Below are 19114 nucleotides of genomic sequence, written 5' to 3' on the forward strand. Positions count from 1 at the left end.
TTTCCCCACCTTTCTAAGGATCTGGAATCTCTCGGAAGGCAATGGATTTTTGGCAATGGAAGCCTTAACTCCCTTGGGTCCCTGTGAGATGGTTTCTAGGTCAGCAGCATGGCTTTTGTAAAGAAATTGGTGTGAGTCAGGAACCCTGTAGTACCTGTCAGGCTTAACTGGAGCTGGAGGTAGAGAGTCCGGGTTAAGGCAGGCCTCAGTAAACATCATCTAGGATGTCCAAGACAGGAGGTATAGCCAGAGGCCTGTGCTGGGGTAACAAAAGAAATTCCCTGAGCCTTTTCTTGGAATCTGAAAAATCCTGGCCTTCCCAGTGGAAGTGTTCCCTTAAGGTATGCAAAGTTTCCCCAAATGAGAAATCCTCAGGGGGGGGATACAGAAGGAATAGACTCCTCTGCATCAGAGTCTTCAAAAGGGGAGTAAGCCTGTTCCTGATCATCAGAGTGTTCTGAAATAATGGATCCCTGATCAGAGGAGGGGGAATCTTCCTCCACTCTGGGCCTTTTGTCCGGAGGTGGCTGAGAACCTCTGATTAGAGTAATTAAATCCTCAGCCATTTTAAGCATCTCTCTCTTAGGCATGGGGCCTGGAGATGGGCCCTGTGTAACTGGTCTTTTAGGGTGCATGGTTGCTTTAGACTTGGTGAAAGCCTTGATGGAGAAAGAAGAGGAAGGTCTGAAGACACCTTGAGTGGAGGTGGACCTGTCCACATTCTGTGTTTAAACGCCAAGAGTGGCTTCGGTATCTGTAGGCGGGGTGTGGGCCGAGGAGCCTGCGACCTCGGGTACAGGAGACACCGCCAAAGATGTGTCGTCGGTAGTCAGGGGCTGCGTAGGCACCTCACTGAGAACTGGACCACGTGTATTCGGCTTTGACGTGGTGTCGGTAGAGGCCGCGGACCTCGAGTATTGGTCCTTGTCTCTGCGTTTTTTTAGACAAAACCGGTGTTGGAGTATCTGACGACATGGTATAGTTAAATGCTTTCCCAAAAAAATGCTGGGCGAACTCCGCCCGACGCTTAATAGTGCGTTTGTTGAATGTAGCACAACAGTGACAGACCGGGACGTCGTGGTCTGGGCCTAAACAAGGCATACAGAGGGAATGGAAATCCTTATGCGGTATTTGCTTCCCACAAGAAATACAATTATTAACTTTGTCTGACATCGGTCTGAGGCAAGAAAAGTTTCCCCAACGGGGTACTTAGCTTTTAAGAAGACTTCGGTTTTCCAAATTTTTCGTAATCTCAGGAGCTGGCCGACCGGCACTTGCGAGCTGCTTCTGCTTCGGGCACCGTGCGGCAAGAAAGACTGAAGAAAATGGCGTCAGCTGGTTCTTTTATCCCCCTGTCACACTGATGTCAGGGAAGAAGCGACGACAACCGACGCCGGACCTAGACTTTGGAATTCGGCCGACCGAGGACCCGCCTGACAGCAGGAGAACCCATCTGTTATGACTGCAGCTGTATGCACGATGAACATCAGGATACGAGGACTGCCTTGGTCCACATGGATGGGGCAACAGGAATAAAGGAGAAGCCATTCTAAACTTCTGTCTGGCAAATGGCCTGACAGTAGCCAACACAAGGTTCAGAAAGAGAAAGAATCACAAGATCACATACAAGAGTAGCCAACATGCAACTCAGGTAGACTTCCTCCTAGTAAAGAAAAGGCACTGGGGTAGAATCCATGATTGCAAAGTCATCCCCAGTGAAACAGTCGGCCCACAGCATTAACCACTAGTTGCCACAATTAGCTGCAAGCAGTGGTCAGAAAAGGCTCCAAGGTCAACAGAGACCAGAATGAAGACCTGGAAGTTGACTGGAGAGAAAGTACAGCAGTTCAAGGAATTACTCAGGGCTCTAGCACCCCCAGAGGAGGAGGAAATAGGTGGAGCTGAAGAGTGTCAGCTCCTAAAAACAGCATGTGTTAGGACTACAGAAAAGATATGTGGCTGAGCCAGGTATGGAAATAAGGTACATAAGGAACGCTGGTTGCGGAATGCAGAAGTCCAGGAAGCCATCAAAAGGAGGAGTGCAGTAAGAAGTGGCTGATAGAAAAGACTGACCAGGCTAGGAAGGACTACTGGTTGGTTAACAAAGAAGCTAAGAAAGAAGTTGCAATAGCAACGAAAAGGGCATCGGAGGCACTCTACCAACTTCTGGAAAGTGACTCAGTAAGGGGCACAAAGAAACTATATCAGGTTGCAAGGCAAAGACAGAAAGGTAAGATAGTCAGACACCCTTCATAAGGGATGCCAGCAACAACATGCTCACCAGTCCACAGGACATCAAAGGCAGATGGAAGGAGTATTTCCAGCAGCTTCTGAATAAAGAAAACCCCACAGAAGCTGTACTGCCCCAGAAACAGCCTACAATGAGAGAAGAGGAGGAGCCCACCTTAGAAGTAAGAACAGCAGTAAGGAAGATGAACTCAGGGAAAGCAGCAGGTTCAGATGAGGTCACAGCAGATACGATAAAGATGTTGGGTGAGATAGGGGAGAAATGGCTACTGAGGGTACTAATAGCAGTATGGAGAGAAAGGCGTATCCCAGATGACTGGAAAATAAGCATACTCGTGCCGGTGTACAAGAACAAAGGGGACATCTACAACTGTGGGCAGTACAGAGGCATCAAACTCCTATCACATTGCATGAAAGTTCTGGAGAGGGTTTTTGATAAATGGATGTACACAGTAGTAGAATGTAAGATGAGAGATGAGCAATTCTTGAGAATTGAGAAGAAGCTAGAGATGAGGAGAGAGTCCAACAGGGCATTCCCAGACTTGGAGAAAGTATATGACAAGGTCCCAAGAAAGTTGATCTGGGCAGTACTGCGGTGGTTTGAAGTCCCACAAACATTGGTAGAATTATTGCAGGCTATGTACAAGGACCCAGTGACTCAAGTACGAACAGTGTTCGGCCTGACAGTTGGGTTCCCAGTGGGAGTGGGTGCACACCAGGCTTCAGCTCTGAGCCCACTGCTGTTCATACTGGTGATGGACTACATTAGCAAACAGGTTGGAGGGGACAGATCAAGAAAGCTGCTCTATGCAGACGATGTGGCAGTACTAACAGACTCTGAGCTAGAACTTCAGCAAAGGATAGGAGAATGGAATGCAAATCTGAAGGCACATGGGATGAAACTAAGCACAGATAAGACAGTGGTAATGGCAGCAAATTGGGGAAATCAGAAGAAGCTGAGAATAGAGATAGAAGGGAAGATAGTGGAACAGGGAAACAGCTTCAAGTATCTGGGAGGGGTGGTTGAGGAGAAGGGTAGTCTGAATGAAGAGGTCAAAGCTAGAATCAGACAGGCTGCAGCCAACTGGCATAGAGTATCAGGTGTAGTCTATGACAGAAGAATGCTAAAGAAGCTGAAAAGTAAGGTGTACAAGACAGTGGTGTGACCAGTACTACTGTATGGTACAGAAACCTGAGCAGTAAGGCAGAACACCTGAAGCTAGAGGTGATGGAAATGAAGTGCCTGAGAAAGGTGGTAGGATGCACACTGTGGGACAATTGAAGAAATAAGGACATAAGAGCAGAAGCCAAAGTAGATCCAATTGCAGAAAAGATCAAAGAGAACAGATTACGGTGGTTTGGGCACATGTGTAGAAAAGCAAAAGACAATCTGGTGAGGAATATTTGAGACAGACAGGAAGAAGGTAAGAGGAAGCAAGACATCCAGCAAAGAGGTGGATGGATTGTGTGAAAGAAGATCAGCGACAGTCCGGCATAAGTGTTGAAGGCAGGAGTGTGGCACTCAATCGAGAGAGTTGGTGACAGTTAACACGATACCCTGACCCCATGCAGAAAAATGGGTAAAGGGGCCAATGATGATGACTAGTTTAGATATTTTTAAGAACTGCCTGGACACTTATTATGAGATCAAGTGTTTTGGTATATTGGCAAGCTAGTGTGCATGTATGTATGTGCCCATATCTACAAGTGTCTCTACCCTTTTTGTCCCACATGTATTTTGCCAGAGCACCCCTCTCTGGTTCTTTTACTGAAGTATTTGCCCCACTATCCAAAATATTTTAAGACACTTTCCCAGCAGGCCGAAAACAATACCTAGGGTCTTGGTGTTTAACCACCAGCTAAACTCAATATTCCTGGCACTTTCCCAACAGCTGAATAATCCTAAAAAAAGTGATAGATACTGCAACTATGATTAGACACTTGCTTGCCACTTCCCCTTGCTTTACCAGCAGCTGAACACTATGATTATGGATCACACACACACGTCTAAAAAATGCATACTTGCACATGATCTGGAGCTGTGGAGAAAGAGCATATGTTAGTTAAAATAATTTCATCATCATACAGTCAAAACTTACATGCCAATTTATCTTTGAACATTCAGTTTAAAGTATTAGTAAAGCTTTTCTTATTTTTGCTTGCTGATAAGCTTAGTATGGCAGGTACAAAAACAGCAGGAAGTCACTTAAAAGAAAACCTGTCGATATTTGGGCCCAAAGTAACTCTCTGATGTTGCAGCTCATACAGGGCTGGCAAACCGAGCATATGGCACCAAACTGTCAAGGTTTCAAAATATCAGACTTCATACAACAATTCAGCAGAGAATAATTAATTACACGTATGTGGAGACTAGGCAATCAATAACCCATCTCCCTAATCAATCATTTTTCAGACTTTTTATACATTTCCACGATTATCAACAAACATTTGTATTGTATAAAACCGTCTTGACCAATCAGGAATAAACACTACAGTCTTATTTTTGCTTAGTATTAGGAATCATACATTAGATCATAGAGAAGTCATACACTGCATTAATAATTTGTTTACAGGAAGTATCTCATGAGACTATATGGAAAACTTTCTAAATTAATGTCAAATACATATTACGCACATCTTTGTCAACTCTTGTTCTATTAATTCCTAAGACAGTTCTCTAGTCATAACATTCAGACCTCAAGTAATACATACTTTATTTTGAAACAAGACTTCCTTAGCAGCTGTGTACTGAAGGTCACTTGTTAGCAACTTCATCTTTGTAGGAAAACATTCTGAAATAAACTTGATTAACCTTGTTCTATATTTTGGTAAACACTGAACACATTTCTGCTTCTTTCAATAAGCCCATTTTCACTTCTGATTTTACTAGAACGTTTGAATCAGTATGCACACACTATGCACTGGTATTTGATCTGAAATAATATTGATTAGAATAAATGTACTTTCACATTTATGTCTAGCATGACTCAAAGTAGACTTGAATGGATTATGGGAAAGAGAAAGGGTTGAAGAAAAACAAGGTCACAGTGCTATGTCAAGCCCCATTGGCAGCCATTCTGTCAAAAACATTAAAATTTTCTAAGCACTCAGAGGAATTTTGAGGTTGTAAAATACCTCAGAAAACAGTGGAGTTTTCCTCTAAACAGAAACTTAAGATCATCAGGGACTTCATAAAATCTGCCTGGTCTTTTATTATAGGTGGAGATAAAATACAATACTTAGATGTGGAATTTTATGTGGGTGTGGATGGCAGAATACAACATAAACCTTTCCACAAAACCACAGCAGTTAACAATTTTTTACATGCTTCTAGTATGCATAGTTTTCATCTTGTTAATTCATTGCCTTTTGGAGAATTCAAACATATTGCAGGAAATATTTCAGAGAAGGATAATTTTATAATGGAATTTGATAGAGTACAGGAAAAATTGTTTGAGAGAGGATATTCACATGATGTGATAAGTAGAGCCCGAGTTAAAGTAGAAAAAGCACTAGGGTTAGCACATGATTTTCAGAGGTCTGCAGGTAGTGGAAGAATTCACTATTGTGAAACAAATGGGGAAGATGAGAATAAATTTAAGGAAGAAAATGATGAGATAAATAGGATTTTCTTTGTGAATAAATTTTCAGCTTTTTCTCCCATTTTAAGAAGACTGGTAATGGAATTATGGCCTATCATTAGAAATGATGATTATTCCTAAGGATGTAATTTTTTCCTATGGTAGATTTCAAAATTTAAAGGAGTTAGTAAGGAACAAAGGCAGAAGGGAAAAACTGGCCAATGCAGGAGCTTATGCGTGTGGTAGATGTAAGGTTTGTGACAAGATCAGGAATTTGGATGGTACTAGGATCAATGGCATTTTATATAATGCCATTGACCACTTTGATTGTAACTCATTCGGGGTTATTTATGTTATAGGATGTAACTGTCCTGTTAAAAAATGGTATTTTGGGCAAACTAAACGTAAGGTAAAATTAAGAATATTAGAACATCTAGGAGATATTAGAAATTCTAGGCTGGATAGTCCTGTGGCTAGTCACTTTTGTGCAGAGCATGGGGGTTCGGTGAGAGATTTAATTTTTAGTGTTGTTGCCAGACCATATGGGATGGGGGGGGGGTCTAACCATAGTTTTCAACAGAGGTTATTAAATATGGAATCTAGGTATCTCTTTCCTAATGGGATGAATTAGGAAATATGAGTGATATTATAATGTAATATTTGAATTCATAGTAATAATATGTTAAAAAATGTTTAAGTATGTTTAATTAATGAATTTGTAAAAAGAAATTTTGTATTGGTAATTTATAGCTTTATATTGGTAGATTTGAAGTTTTGTATTTGTGGCTTTAAATTTTTGAAACATTGCTAATTGCATTTAATTAATTAATTAATGTAATTAGAAGGTGGTTCTTATAGACTTGCTTCTGAACGTGCTAACTATTCCATTGAAGGCGAAGGCTGAGGTACCAGAATCAGAAATAAATATTTTATTCTTCAGTCTATGCTGCTATTTCCGTTGCTGTGATATTCGGTATATTTGGACTTTTTTTCACTGTTTTTAACAGTATTGGTGTGTGTTTTTTGGTCTTTTAAAGAGTCAGAGGTTGGGAGGGGCAAAAGCAGTGGATTGAAAAGTATTCAAACAGGCCTCAAGAATGAGGGGGGGGGGCGTGCAGGGGAAGGGGCTGAAGAGTGCCCAAATCTAAAAGGTTGTAGTATCTTTTCTGCACCTCTGAAACCTGCCTAGACTCCCACTCAAACTGCTTAACCATATTTAAGATTCTCTCGCCAAAAGAAGTTTCTTCTACTGGAGAATCAGATGAAATGGAGTTATCATCATCTGAAGAGACTTACCCAACAGAGTACATTTGAGAGGAGTTGGCCAGAGAATGATCAGAATCACAAGCCTCATCTTCGGAGAAAGATGAATCCACAGAGATCCTTTGATGGGGAGGAGGGGTTGAGATAGGAAAAGTGGTGGTTTTGGAGCCAAATGGCCTTAAACTAAGAAATCCATCCATTCTATTTCCCTAAAAGAGGAAGGAGGAGGTTGAGGGGACACAACACGTTTCATTTTATGATTCTTCTTCTTGGGTGTGATGTCCACTTGTACTTAACATGGTGGCTCATTACCCTGATGTACCTTGATTAGTTTTCCTGGAATCTCTTCCCAAACACGGATCTGTGGGATGCCTGCTGGTCCTTCTGATAGGATGTTTTGTGGTTCACCCCTGTTTGTAGAATCCTCAGCCGTCAAGACATCCAATGCATACTGGCCTCCAGAAGGGTCTCTGTTGAGTGCATCAGAGTAGGAATTGGATGTACTGTGAATTCTGAAATCTCTGCAACCTCTGTAGTTGTGTTCCGCTTATAAGCAAAAAAGCCACTGGGTGTGCAACTCTTTGTAAGGGAAATGTCTACCACACTCACACAAGTCTTTGTATGGGATTTGCACTTAACCTGTCCAGCTGACGTCTAATACCAGTAAGAGAAAACATTTAAGAAATATAAAGGAAGGCTCCCCAATGGGGCACTTATCTGAGTATTTGAAGCAGTGAAAAAAAAAAAGGCTCCCCAATGGGGCACTTATCTGAGTATTTGAAGCAGTGAAAAAAAAACTAAGTATCATCAGTCCAATGGATGCACATCCTGCATTTGGGCTGGCAATGAGATAGTCTGAGGAATTACACTAGTGCGGCTACCTATATTTATTTAACATTTGTTGACCAGGAAAGTCAGACTAGGAATAGAGCCTATTTTCTGCAGAGGCCTGGGGAGAAATGCTCCAGACGCATGTCTTTGGAATGTGGGAGGAAACCGGAGTACCCAGAGGAAACCCATGCAAACGCAGAGGACATGCAGACTCCACACAGAAGGCACCCCAGCCGAGAATTGAACCGGAGAAACTCTTGCTGTGAGGAGACGACGTTAACCGCTGCATCACTGCGCCGCCAATACCGTACCACAATACCATATATACCACCATGCTTTCAAGCTAAGGTCACATTGGATGTACTGGGAAGGTAAAGCTTTGGTAGCCCAGCAGGATGGCAGTGGTGATAATCCATGTTAGGAATACTGTAACATTAATTTCATTTAGGACATGTTCCTGCTGCCATGAGCAAATTTCTACCTGTAGTAATAAATATCGCCTCAGGTCTCTCTTGAAAAGAGGACACTAGCCCAGTGGGCCAAACCAACAACAAAATATAAATACATAAAAAAATAAAAAAAAAGTTGATTTATAATCAGCTTTTCCATTTTTGCCCCATTAAATGGATGACAGTGCAGTAACAGGAAGTATCACATCTGATATTCAAGCAGGTGAGATGCACACAGTGGATGAACATTTGCTTCCCATATTGGTATAAAAGGAAGAACTGCGGTGGTGGTGCTGCGGTAGCGTTGTCGCCTCCCAGTAAGACGTCCTGTTCGATTCTCAGCTAGAGTGTCTTCTGTGTGGAGACATGCGTGAATGGGCATACCTTCGTTGAAGGTTGTGCGTCAGAGCCGAAAGACACATCATTGGTATAAAAGGAAGATTTATGAGCTGTCAAAGATGATTAAGAGATAACAAAAAAAGGCAAATTTACTGAAAAAAAAGGGAGAAAAGCAAAAACAGCCATGTTCTTCAGAGATAAGTATTAAATAACTATTGAACAAATGCACATCCAAATTGAATCCTATGAATCTAAAGTGAAGGATCGTAAGTATATGATGCCAATGGTGCTGGCAGTATAAGTAAACATGTTGGGAAAAATTTGCCACACTAGTTCTTGCAAATGTTTCTGCATGTCCATGAGGTAATTTTACTTTTTACATCTTTCAAGTTCTGTCTGAGGAAGACTTTCACGTGATACATCAATTTTAAATTTTTCATTTACAATGTGTACACAAACCCTTTTGCTTCCAAGTTTCATCATAAATTGCACGTCTTAAGATATTGGATTTGTTTTTGGCTTCCTCTCAGGAACTCACCAAATGATTCTCCAACCTATACCAAATCAACACATTCATTCCATGGGGTAGAGATATTGACATTCTTGGGCAAGGAAAGAACCCTATAGCTCATTTGCTTCTGCCTTGGAAGCCCCATCAGCCCACTTATCCCCTTCCTAATGGAGAAAGTCCACAGGTAGGGATTGGGTGTGCCAGACTGCAGGCTCTGTAGCTCACCTAGTTCCTCTTTGTATTGCCACTGGGGTCCTCAGCATGCTCTCCCTCTCTCAGATATATGCATCAGGACCACTGCAGTGTGTGTGCTCAGTCCCTGTAGGTACAACACAGATGGCACCTGCTAGGTGTCACTCAGTAGCAGGTGAGAGCCCACCTTCCTCCCTTCAGGATGGGCAAGTCATCTGTGACCACTCATTCCCATTCTTGTGTCAGCTCTTACAGGCACCTGAGTCACTAATCAAACTTTGGTTGTCTGTGCTTTCTTCATCACCTCTACAGAGCTGGTTGATCCTGAATGCTCTTGACAAAGCAGCACATAAAGCAGTAATGATTTAACACCTTAGGAAATGTCTTGGCTGTAATATTTAAAATCTATGAGCAAAATCCAGAAATGCTGTGGCAGACTGCACCACACAACATGGAAGAGTTGTGTAGTATCAAAGCTTTAATTAATTAGCTAACCAAACATTGCACTCCAGTACAAACTTTCAGACACAATGACAACTATTTTATAAGCTACTAAAAAGCAGCATTTTAAAAAATTTATTTAAAAAAATATATCTGCAGCTGTACAAAAATCAAATGAAAATTTGTCCACAGTTTTTGCAATATAACACTTAAATGGCAGACATGTAGTACAAAATTTTATATCACAGTGAAGGTAAAATAAACAATATATTAAAACATTGTTAATACAATGTGGATTTTTATACTTTAAACAACGAACCAGGTTAAGTTCTGTAAGCATTTTTAATTCATAGTCTTCAACCCTCAAATTTATTTTATACACTTGTACACAGAGCCTCAACTCCACGTGGGACCAAACCCAGAAGTAGTTTGGGGGAACAAAAGTAAAGCTATAGTAAGCAACCTCAATATGAAGCATACAAAAATGCCACAAAGTCCCACAAAATAAGAGAGAACTCTAATTAAAATTATATCTATATATGTAAAGAAAAACTCCTTACTGTACACCATGTTCTCCTTACTGTACACCATGTTTGACTTCCCTTTCAAATTTAAGACCACAATGGCAGTACTTGGTACATAAGAAAATGCAAATCATAGTTACTTAAAAAATATATAACCAGATTTTATTATAATCTCATCTTTCTAATATTTCTGAGATATTTATAGTTCATCTTGCACATAGTTAATTTCTATTATTTCATGACATCACAAAGTGTTTACATATGATGGTATAAGAACAATCTAAAAATCCTGTAACCTCAGTCAAAATCCTTCCCCTGGCACTGTACGATGAAAGAAATGACAGATTAGTAGTGAGGATAACAGCAAAAAAAAAAAAAGGTTAATGGGTACAGCATACATATCACAGAAAAATGTTTGCTAAACACATTAACAAAACAAATATGGCTGCCAGACTGTTCTACACTTTACATTTAGTTGCCATTTTTACCAAAAAGAAGTTTCACAGTTACATTTTTTTTACATGAGGTATAAAAGTCTCTAACCGCATCTAGAAAAATAGCTTAGTAAAAAATTAAAATTGGATTTGCAATATGGCAATGGTAACTGCAGTTTCTGAAATCAACAATACAAAGTTACAAATACAAATTGTGAAATAAATGGTCAACACAATATTCAGAATAAAACAGGCTGTACATACATCAAACTTTAACAAATAATTGTTACTCTGCATAATTATATACGACACATGAAAGAACTACAACTTGCATTAATAGTGGTTGCTTGGACTTGAAATGAAAGTTGCCTGCAAATGTGGTACATGCAAATGCCAAAATGACAGTACAGTAACCCACTAACTTATCTTTAAAAATAAGTGCAGCTAAATAAAAAATAGAATATACTCTCATGTCTAGCCTAAATCTCTCTTACTAGTGAAGTAACATTTTAGCCACTGTCCTGATATGATGTGCTGTGAATTAAGAAATTATGTGAAAGTTTATAAATATAGTTCCCAAACATGGGGCACATGCTTGTATGGGCTTCTGGCTTAGCAACTTTGGAAAGGCTGCAGCTAAGGAAGAGAATACATGCTAAACATTATAAGCAGTTACTGTTTTGCCCATAAGAATTACTTTTTTTTTTTTTTTAAATTTCCCTGTATTTTAGTTTTGGTTCTCCACTTTGTCACCGAGCAGAAATGGAAATACTTGCGCATATATATAATATTTTTTTAGCTGCACAAATGTAGAATGGCATTTTCACTGTGGAAGTATTTGAGAACTATAATGAATTTATGAAAGTGACAAAGAAAAGCTCTATGGCACAACACAGTACCATGAAGCACAACTAAGGTATGTTTTTTTTTCCTTCTTATAAGGAATTACTCAATATATTCAATTAATGCAGTCATTTTATGCTGAAATGTGCCAGACACCTCAAATATGAAAACAATGGAGAATATTACCAGCCTAACCCAATCTCCAGACTGCTGCACTCTGAAAGACACAAACTTCAAGTATGCAGGTATGAACATAACTTCTTACTGTATTTGTCTCATCAAAAGTCCCATTAAGTTCATAAAGTAGACATCCATGTACATTACACCCAAAACTTTTACTTAATTCCACACAGAAAAAAAAATGTCCAAGTTGGCTGGAAGACCACTGAACTACCAAACTGACAACAGTACCCTGAGCGCAGTCCCTTCATATGCAACCTGATCAAACGTCAGTCAAACAGTGGGGGGAAACAGATGCAAGAAGAAAAGAATGAGGAAAACGGTACATGACTGACAAAAAATGTCGAAATCCTTCTAGTTACTTTATCATCAACGAAAGAAATTCATCGTGGGCTCAGCATCAGATTTCAGATGATGCAGTGGGAGCTTACATACTTCAGAACCATTTGTGTAACAACCCGAGAGAGAGAGTAACGGCAGGTTACCTGAACTTGACCATGCAACACACGTGACTATGGCAGAGTTACTCCCTTAAAGAGGATGCAAATGTAACAGCCATGCAAGGTCAGTGTAGGTCACACAGCTGTATGTGAAGACTAATTCAGTGTTACTCAAATGGTGAAGCAAGCCTCTCTGTGAAAGTCTGAACCTGGACAAGTTTGAAGATATATTCAAAGAATTGGGGAATCCGTCAAAATCCAGAATAAAAAGTAAATGAATGTGTTGAACCATTAATCAACAAATGAAAAAATGCACACAGTCGAGAAGGGGCCTGCTTTTACACTGTGCATCACAAGATTTTCGTATGGAGATCCAGTATACTTTTTTTCTGAATTTACATGAGGCTCAATGACTCTTTTGAGGCACAGCATGACAGAACCTGAGACTATGTGCATTTTGTCAAATATTAACATAAGACTAACTGTACTGCAAATGGAAAAACGATTCAATATCACTAGTATAACATGGAATGAAAAAAAAAAACTCTGCAAGTTAAATTTAAAAAAAAAATGAAAATTTACATGTTATATCACACAATCTTATTTTATGCAGGTTTGTTTTGGTTGCCCTTACCTCAAACAAGACTGTTCCTATAAATGCAGTTACTTAACTCCATATAACCCTTTCAAATCCTTAAAACATAAGCAAGCAGACAGAATTTTTGCTTATGGGTATAACAGGAATAGACAGTCAATAAAAACACAGTGCAAGACAAACACTTTTTTATGAAAGTAATCTACTGTCTAAATTACTTAAATGTGCTAGTGTAGTCAAATTAACTCAGTGTTGACAAGGAGAACTCCATAACATGAGGCCCACAAGTGTCACAAACAAATAAAGCTGCCAGTAGGCATCCAAGAGTCTCCTTCAGTCTGCTCACCCTAAAGAGAGTAACAGAATCTAACTAACGAGTCATATTTTGCATGAATTTAAAGTACACTTCTAGAAGTAATAACAGCCCTTACTACTCTCACTGCAAGGGAGAAAAAGCCCCTTGCTTAGTCCTTCCGGGGGTAGGGGAGGGGGGACAACAAACAAGCAAACAATGAAAACTTGCTTTCTTGTGCTAAGAGAGTTTGCTAAAATCTGTGAATTTTATGCAAACCTGATTTTGAAAATTATAACTCTGCAGAGTCACAGTGTCAGATAGTTGCAGAGAAAACTATTAAACAAATGTCTACAAAAGCTGTGCACATTTGCAGCAGAAAAATGAGGAGACCAGGGAAAGCAAACCATAACAGCAACTTCAAAAACAGTTTTTAGATTATGCAACTCAACTGAAAGAGGAATAAATTGTACAGCACAAAAGCGAAGTACTGTGGGATGACACACTAGGCTACAATACAATTATCACATCATTCTAGTGGGGGGGGATCAACTACATCAGCCTGTCAACTCCTTTTTGTCTTCTGTTAAACAGAAAAGGATGGGCTTCAAATGAAGCAAGTAGTGGTTAATGAAATACCTACACTGGAGATGAACCAGACTGGGCATTAAAAAGAAATGTACCAGGAAAAATCTAATCAGAAGTTTCCTCTGGCTAGCCTTCCAAGTAAAATCAAACTGCCCTCATCTGAAATACAGAGACAGCATGAAAACTACCACATAACCTGAAGCAATATGCTTGCAAAGGAATGTTACACTCCCCTAGTGACAGTGGTAGGCCTGAGACACAAGCTCACAAGACTTGACCAGTATGAATATTTGGACATTAAATGCTCAGAAACAACTTGGGGAAGATCTTGTCGTACTTCAGAAAGAAAGACATCATCTTCAATCACTCCCAGTAAGACTGCAGAAAATTCTGTAATATTTTAGTTACTAAAGTCAAGAAAAACTGAACAGCCTATTTGTTATATGTGAACTTTTCACAGAGAATGACTGAAAAATGCAAATACAGGGCACTGGAGAAACTGAAATTTTGTGTGTTAGTCAAATTCAGGGGTGTGACAACGATGGATGAAAAAGCTGATTAAAGCTCTGACAACTGTTTTTACTTCAATCTTGGAGTCCTTTTTGGATATTCTTTTGTCATAGATTCAAAAGATCAGTTAAGCAGAAAGATTTTTTTTCAGAGACTGGATCATGAAGGAAAAATTGTTGAGACTTTTTACACAAGAACATGGCAATGAAGAAACAATTTCTAGAATTTCTCAGAAAATACAAGACTAGACATACTTGACTGAATTTCATGGTAAGGTTCAAAGAAACTCCCTGCAAGTGATAATGGTCATATAACAGGTAGTAGTTATGAATGTTATCAGTTCCAGCTGAAAAAAAAAACTAATCTCTCTTACTGGACATGAACATGGCCTTTGGGCAACCAAGACTTATCACAGCACAGTCTGAATTTTTTTTTAAGCAGATACCTTCGCAGCTTTAAAAGCTACTGCAAATACGTATGATAAAGGGCAGGAAGGTATTTTTTGACCATGACTTTTCAGAACAGAAGATCCAGCAGTGAGATATGATGGAATGTTACAAAAAAGTTTAGAATTTTGTACCATGCTATTCTCAAGGTCTTCTTTCTGGGACGAGCAAGATTGTTTAGGTGTCTGAAGAGAGAGCTGGATACCAAATTTAAACTACAGATAGAGAAAGTGATGAGCAGATTTTTTTCCTACACCCAAACAATGTCATACTTTTCTGGTATAATGAAAGGATTCCAAAGAATGTAGTTTTTCTTTAAAAATAGAGAGATGCAAGAGCAAGCATCACTAATTGAAAACGGATGGCAAAGTTGATAAGACACTGTGTGGTTGAGTCCCAGGTAAATTACTGAAAGTTTCTGATACACTATACACTCTCCTGTGCATAACTGACCATTTCATTTGCAAATGGAGATGTCTGAGATTTCAAGAATTGTCAGTTTTCTTAATTTTAAGTAAAGTACAACTACAGATGTATAACACCGCACTTTCTTTTGATATACTCAATGGATGACTAATCTTTGCAAAAATATTACCAATGGAAATATTTACGGGGTTCTGACAAAAAAGGATTTTTCCTAATTTACTGTTAAAATATTTGTAGGACAGAACTTTGTTATCCTTTGTTTTCAATACTCAAACTGATTTAGTTAGTGCCTGTAGCATGCTATCAAAGACATAATTCCAATATTTTCAGTAATACTGGTTGATAGGGTTTAGATGTGGCTAGATAATTTCAATGTCTGCATTGGAGCTGGGTGAAAAACAGCTTGACATCTAAAAGAGCTTTGTAAGCTATACATGTATGACAGGTTAGATTAGTACTGAGGCTTTTTCAATAAGATGATGTATGAGCAACTGCTGAAAGTTTTAGGTTGATGCAAACTAGTTAGCTGGACTGCCATTCTGTTTATAATGCAGGTGAGGCAGGGTTTCTACAACTGATTTGTAGACGAGCACCTGAGGGCTTACACTTCTTAAGAGTTGTTAAAGTGTAAATATTTTTCTTTGCTATAAGGTGGCCCCTAGGAGTTTGAGTTTTACTGGGTAAAGAAGAGTTTGTACCTACTAATAATGGAAACATTTGACTTGGTAACTGACAGAGTACCATGAAGTTGGAAATGTTTTGAAAATAGCTCAGAATTAGACCCAGTCAGAACTTTGGATTATATGTTCTTAACAGAATGTATGAAAACACAAAAATACATGGCCTCCTTTCTAGTGACAGAAGGATTTGTGTGATAAGAGTTTTCTGATCATTACTGCCCATCTTCTCTTTTGCCTGGTCATGGGCAGACTTACCTGGAATCAACAACAAATAAAATGGTCAAACATTTTAAAACCAGTTTTCAGATTGCAAAACGATTTTTATTAAAAAAAAAAACGTAGCCAAGGCACGGAAGGACTGGACATGTGAACATCTGAGATGCCTCAGAGGTGGATCTTACATGGAGGTGTGTTAAATAGGTGTTTATAAGTTGCATGAATCTTGAAGAATGATCAAGATGGGGTTGAGTCCCAAATGTTTATAAAGATAAGGCAAGTAATCAAGACAGTGGGGTGGAATCTAGTGTTTTAAGATAAAGACAGGTTGTTGTAATGTCACTGGCAAGTTATCATCCCTTTAAACATCTCCAAGTTAGACCTGTGGGATACAGAACATGAGGATTACTGAACATTAATTTTCATCTCTGAGCAACCATGCAGTTTTCTTGGTCTGACTATGTGAATCTGAAACAGTTTAATATCAGGTACATTTAACTAAAATGCACTTGCTAGAGCTCAATGTCACAGTTAGGAAAGGTTGTGTGAGAAGTTTATGGCTGTAAATTTATAAAATACGGAAAAGTGCTGTAATTAAATGAGATTTAAAAGCTTAGTTTTCCAAGATAACCACTAGAAAGCTGCCATTAGTTAACAAGTTGAACTCCAAGTTGTAAGATGGCAAAAAAAATCATCTTGTCAACTTTGTCCAAATCCTTAATCAGGTTTTAAGGTGGGAAGCTGCTGTGATCTTTGTGATTTACGTTACATTAGATAGCTCATAAGTCTGCCATATTTAGTCAAAATGTCAGTCAACTCTGTGTGGGGCTTACAGGATGAATGCTTTCTTATGGGCAGAGGAGTAGAATTCATATGCTCACAAGCTGCATAAAAGGCATCGTTTAGAACAGGCTACAAGGGAAAGCAACCTAATATTCAGATAATGGTCAAAGCATTTCTAAAGGGAAAATGTGGAGCTACAGTCCAGTCTTATGGTGGGCTTCATAAACTTGTATATTTGGCCAAAGAATGGATCATTTTACTATTCTATCTCTAGTCTGACTAAGAGATAGGGATTTCTGGATCCTCCGAGTCACCTTCCCTATGACAATGAAGGAAAGAAACTCTATCTCTATCCTTCAGGAGGAGACCATCTAGGCTCATGTGGCAAGGCAAGACCTTGACCTTCAGAAAGGGCAATGGAGCACAAATACTACAGAAAATGCATGCTAAAGGTGGTGCTTAGTCACGACAGGCTCCTGTGGGGCCCAAGTACCACCAGATGTTAAACAGCATAAAGGTCTGACATCCGGACCATTCCCATGGATCCAAAGATTCACAAGGACCCTCTGGAGACCCCATGCCATTAACCAGCAACACAGGAACAAGCCCCAGAAGGAAAACTACTGACCTCAATTGCAAAAATTGAGCTTTTACTGATGGCTAACAACCTCCCTTTACTTCAACAGGCTGGGCACTGTCAATCTACACAGTCAAACATGGATGAATTGGTGCGAGTACCATGCAACACCCCCCAAACTAAAAGGTGGCTGAAAGAAATAATATTCACCTTGTGGACAGACGTTGCAGGAGGTGGCTCTGATATTTGGTACCCGATTTCCTTATGTTCTTCCACAGGTACACTGGTGTCACAGAATGGACCCTTTTGTCGGCACCTGCTCCAAACATTCTCCACAGCCTTCATGTTAAGGGAGCTGGTGCAAAACTCTAGCTTATTACTGCATTCTTAATGGGAGGCTAGGATGAAGCACTGGTACACGAGTCAATGCCTCACATTATGCTCCCTCCAGAGGCAATAAATAAGTGCATGTCTTGGCTAGTGTTCTAAAAACTACACAACAATTAAGAAATTCCTGGCAATTCATTTACACACAGTGCAGGAACTTTCCTATGTTTAACGTTAAGAATGAACTTTTGCACTGTTAGGGAAGCAGAAAAGAAGCGAGTAGCACAAAGCCTACCCCCATCATTCAGAAACATACAAAACTGGGAATATCAGAACAAAAAAAATCCAACAGTTAAGCACCTGAAGTTTGACATGTTAGAGATGCAAGACCTGACCACTTTGTGGGAAAATTCTATTTCACATTCTAAAGGAAAGATACGTTTATTTTTAAACTCAGGATAAACTGATAACGCAGTAGAAAAAGAGCACAGCTAACAATGGGTCTTAACTTCAGGGAAAAAAAAAAACAGTTGTGCTTACATGCAAAACAAACTAAAATAATGTAAAACTTACAAGTTAAGTATACTTTTATGGAACTGTGACCAATGTTTATTTTTTAACAAATGCTGGAACTTTGCCAAATTTTAACTTCTAAATAAATATGTAATAAAGTCTCTTCCCCTCCCATGTACAGCAACATATTTGCATATATGATTTATAGTACTACTGTTAATTTAGAAGAATCTGCAGAAATGTGCTTTGGGTCTGAAGTCTCTGGAAGAGATGGAACATGACAACTTGTTCAACATGGGAAAACCTAAAGAGTGCAGCTGCTATGCTTTTATCATTAGAAAGTCATTGCCAGCCAGCACAAAAAAGCAAACAGTCCAGATGGTCTTCTGACACAGGGTTATGTGAATATGTATTGTATTGTTAAAGACACGTTTGAGCATTTCTTCTCACACATTCTCCAGATTCCTAGAATCATTATTACTGGAGTAGGAAATCAAGGTTAAACATGCCTCAAATACTATTCCATGTTCTGTGTTAAGCATACCTTTCAATCTCTTAGCACAAAAAATCTGGACAAAGCCAAAAATAATGGGAGGACAAAGGGACAAAAATAGGGACAATTTTAAATATTGCTCATAAACTTGCTAGAATAAAAGGTTTTGTGCTACCATGCATTTTCTAGAGGATATGATTACAAACTCAAATGCCTGTCATCACTTAGAGAATTTCATCCTTAATGATTTGCCAGAAAACCACCAGTTTTATGAGAAACAGACCAAAAATAAGAGGTAAAAAAATGGACATTCTGCGAAAATCTGGACAGTTGAAAGGTATGGTGGTGATGGCAAATCTGGAGATGTAATAAAATCAATCAAACCTTATCACC

This window comes from Protopterus annectens, chromosome 7.part0 (genome assembly GCF_019279795.1).
Source record: "Protopterus annectens isolate FY-2018-M chromosome 7.part0, PAN1.0, whole genome shotgun sequence".
Classification (NCBI taxonomy): domain Eukaryota; kingdom Metazoa; phylum Chordata; order Ceratodontiformes; family Protopteridae; genus Protopterus; species Protopterus annectens.